Below are 5,000 nucleotides of genomic sequence, written 5' to 3' on the forward strand. Positions count from 1 at the left end.
ATTTATATAATCACACTTAAATAAAAATAAATTATGCGTACTTGCGTGGGTGGGTGTGCATGTGTGTGTGTGTGCGTGCGTGTATGTATGCGTGCTTGGGTGAGTTTGTGTGTATATATATATATATATATATATATATATATATATATATATACATATATTAAAATTTAAACCCACTCTCGGAGAAAGATAAGCTGAGATACAGAGTAAACCGTTTATTTCGACCACTGACTGTGGTCCTCTTCAGCAGTTACAATTATAGGGTACATAGACAAGGGGTTATATACAGGGTTATGTACCCTATAATTGTAACTGCTGAAGAGGACCACAGTCAGTGGTCGAAATATACGGTTTACTCTATATCTCAGCTTATCTTTCTCCGAGAGTGGGTTTAAGTTTTATTTTATTCGTGTGTTACGACAACTACGTTACTTGATTTGATATATATATATATATATATATATATATATATATATATATATAAATATTTATATATATATTTATATATATATACATATATGTATATATTTATATATATATATATATATATATATATATATATATATATATATATTAACATGGGTTGCTTGCTTGGTTTGGCCTGAGTTAACGTAATGAGTGGAACTTCAGTCGAATCTAGGGCTAAGTCAGTTCCAGCTGGGAAGCAAACCCACAACAATAACGTGGAACGTATAGGTAATTTAGGTAGATGATAATACGTTCCGAGGAAAAGCTCTATTTGAGACTGAATGTAAGTGGGGATTATAAGGATTACGGTTGAGGTAAGATAGACGTCTGCACGAAACTTAATTAACTATATTTACACAAAGAAAAAAATAAAGTTTTACTGATTAACATATACGAACATACTCTCAAAGTATTCTGAGGAATAACATAAATACACTTTCCTAATAAAGAAAACATACAATTCACAAATCACCGAGTCTTAACAAACATATATAATTCACACAAAATAATTAATAACCCTATACAAGTCCAAAGAATTAGTTAATACAATACTTGCGAACAAAACAGCAATGCACCGATATACAGCGTCGAAGAGGTGAGACCTGGGGTTGTGTGAGAGTGGGGGTGGACAGCCGGGGAGGCTCTTTTTATACCCGAGGAAGGCGGGGCCAATTGTTTCATGGCAAGGTTCGAATTTGAACGTTGTCACAACGTATGTTGGCCACGAGTCCTGTTCGAAGCAGTGAGTAGTAGGCGGACGATTTGAAAGTGGTTTGATTCACGGTTGGCTATAACACCCCCCGCCGGAAGTCCAGCGTAACGGGGAACAGCTGGACTAGAGAGTCCGTAGCCACCGTGAATCGTCTAGGAGGCTGGTCGCTCCCCTAGACAGGGCGTCAGCAATTAGGTTGTCTTCTCCTCTGAGGTGGACCATGAGGAATTTGAAGAGTTGGAGGACAAGGGCCCATCGGAGGACTCGTTGGTTGAAGATACGGGCCCTCTCGATGAAGGTAAGAGGGTTGTGGACGGCTTCCTGTAGCGAGACCCATCCTATCCCTTCTCCCGATGTATCTACGTGGAGGACGAAGGGGTGGGAGTAGTCGGGGGGCTTCAACACCGGCTCGCCGCTCGGGAACTACCGAAGGGTCTCGAAGGAGCGTTGGCAGACTGGAGAACAAACCATTTTCTCCGTGGGACTGGAGAGGGAGGTGAGAGGAGCCGTGATGGGGGAGGAGTTGTGGCGGAGACGGCGGCAGCATCCTCTCTGCCTTATGGGGGTAGAGGCGATAAGGGGTCTGGCGAATAGGAAGAGCATTAGTTTGCAATTCTTTGTCAGGAGTAAGGGGCCCAAGGCACTGAATAAGGTCTGCAAGGAGGGCAGAGTTGGACTTGAGAGCCGTTGTATAGGCTTCTCGTATGTTAGGGTCATCGGTAAGGGGGGATTTTACAATGCATGATATTGGTCTCTCTAGCGCATCAGTAGGCTTTCTACGGACATACTCTTGAGCCTTTATTTTGTGTTGAGAGGGTCTTTTCGTAGTGAAGATTTTACTATGGGACGTGAAGTCTTTAAAGGCATGTTTGCAGGGGGGAAAGTTACCTCTTACTACATGGGTCACAGATTTACGAGGACCGTAAGATTTTGGTGCAGTACTCAGGGTAGGTACTTTCGATTTACTTGGGCACTTTGACACTCTGCAACCTGGCTCTGGGCATCGAGTGATGTGATGGCCAGGTTTCTTACAGTAACTACAGGAAGAGTAGAGGGGGGTAGGGATAGAGGTCTTTCCTGCCTGCTTATCATCGGGAGTGGCAAAGGAACCTACTGATGGCTTTACAAAATTACTTCACCGCTGTACGTTCAACCTATTAAGTATTGCGTATTCATCGCTAAGTAATGCTGCTTCAGTTAAATTGAGTACATCTTTCCTTATAAAATTCATATTTAAATGAAGCATGATGTGGAATGGAATTCTACGCTTAAATTCTTCGAAGACCATCAAGTTAACGAGTCGATCGTATGTATTTACTTTAGTGGCAGAGAGCCGTTGTTTAGATATTCTGAGTTTTTCAGAGGCAAATTCGACAAATGTCGAGTTAGCAGATTTGGTCAAATTTCTGAATTTTTGACGGTAAGACTCGGGAGTAACTTGATAGGCATTGAAGATACTAGATTTGACTTTTTTCATAGGATGAGTATTCCTCAAGACTGTTGAAGACTTTGGCGGCTGTTCCTACCAATTTGCTTTGTATTATCCACACCCATTCTTCTTCGGGCCAGTTTACGTGCTCAGCTAAACGTTCAAATTGCCTAAAAAAGTATTCTGAGTCTGACTCATTGAAATTGGGAAGAGAGGCAACTTGGGTATTTAATAGGTGGACAGATTTATTTTTCCTATCTATGTCTGACAATTCTAACTTTCGTACTTTACTGCAAGTTCTCTCTCACGCTCACACTGTCTTTCTCTGGCATGCTCACGGTCTTTTTCTCTTTCTTCTCGTTCTTTCTCACGATCTCTTAATCTCATTATCTCAAGCTCCCGATCTTTCTCTTTTTCTTCTCGTTCTTGTCTCATTCTATCTCTCTCTAGTTTAATTTTCTCTAATTCTAAAGATACTACTGATTTATTAAAGGGAGATGGGGGGGGGAGCGCGTGCTTCAGGCTGCAAGGGGGGATCACTATCACTTACAGGGTCTCCTTCAGTTACGTCACGAGCACTTTCCTGGCGTAGTAGTTCGAATGCGTCTGTATCTAGTACCAGCGAATCTACGAGGGATTCGATGACCACTCGGTTAAGTTCATCTTTACGTAATCTAGCAAGAGCATTAATTTGGTAGGTTTGAGCCAACAGTCTCCAATCATCCTTTTTGAGATCATACTCTAACTGATCCACCGAGGAATTTTTTTTATAAAAGTTTCTATATTGAAAGGCATAGCGAGTGTATATACACGAGAATTCCACTCCAGGGATATTAGTATAAACCAATTCTTGGACTTCACACACGAAAAATTGACTAATTCCCTGTTCGGGTGGAGTGAAATCTATGGTGGGTCTCTATAAGAACCCGGTCTATGAACATTTATTCTATAGACGGTGTGTATACTAAAGTTCAGCGCTCAGACTATACGCCCGTAACTTACGTATAGTCTGCTTCGAGGCTCACACATAGACTGTCGTTGAATCAGAATATGGCTAACTAATGGTCTGAATCTTAGAATACACGGCTTACTGTGCAGGTATAGTTAACTTTCAAAGATGTGGAGGGATAGTATAAATCTCCTAGGCACAGTTACTGAGGAAAGGTCACTATAACGGGGTCGTAACTATTGTCCGACGTTAGGGCTACAGCAAGTGGGTAGTTTAGGAAGTTCGCTAGTTAACTCGGGAGGGAGGTGGTAGTTGAATACTGGTAAATTACTTGGGTGAGTTACTGCGAACTTATTGAATAGAGGTTCTACTTTGGAACCGGTTGAATATGTCGGACATATGAATGTCGGGGTCTCACACACTTCGAATAATCGATGCTTTAAAGTTTTGTATCCTATCATCTAACCTAACGTAGTGATAATAAAACACAAATCGAACACTTATAAATTTACATCCTATCATCTAACCTAATGTAATATTGAAAATTAAAAAAAAAAGCATAAATAATTCAGTGACAGTGAGTGTATGGTAATGAACAAAGTGACAATCGCACGTGTTACTGATAATTGACGTTAAAGAGGTTAGCAGACTTCGATATTACCTACGGGTCACTAATCTATTTCACGTAAATATAGAATAACATCCCTTGGCAGGCCCCCAATTGTCATGGGTTGCTTGCTTGGTTTGGCCTGAGTTAACGTAATGAGTGGAACTTCAGTCGAATCTAGGGGTAAGTCAGTTCCAGTTGGGAAGCAAACCCACAACAATAACGTGGAACGTATAGGTAATTTAGGTAGATAAAAATACGTTCCGAGGAAAAGCTCTATTTGAGACTGAATGTAAGTAGGGATTATAAGGATTACGGTTGAGGTAAGATAGACGTCTGCACGAAACTTAATTAACTATATTTACACAAAGAAAAAAATAAAGTTTTACTGATTAACATCTACGAACATACACTCAAAGTATTCTGAGGAATAACATAAATACACTTTCCTAATAAAGAAAATATACAATTCACAAATAACCGAGTCTTAACAAACATATAGGCCTATAATTCACACAAAATAATTAATAACCCTATACAAGTCCAAAGAATTAGTTAATACAATACTTGCGAACAAAACAACAATGCACCGATATACAGCTGGGGTTGTGTGAGAGTGGGGGTGGACAGCCGGGGAGGCTCTTTTTATACCCGAGGAAGGCGGGGCCAATTGTTTCATGGCAAGGTTCGAATTTGAACGTTGTCACAACGTATGTTGGCCACGAGTCCTGTTCGAAGCAGTGAGTAGTAGGCGGACGATTTGAAAGTGGTTTGATTCACGGTTGGCTATAACAATATATATATATATATATATATATATATATGTATATATATA

Source organism: Oratosquilla oratoria, chromosome 27, assembly GCF_046742065.1.
Source record: "Oratosquilla oratoria isolate Oo_2021 chromosome 27, ASM4674206v1, whole genome shotgun sequence".
NCBI lineage: Eukaryota > Metazoa > Arthropoda > Malacostraca > Stomatopoda > Squillidae > Oratosquilla > Oratosquilla oratoria.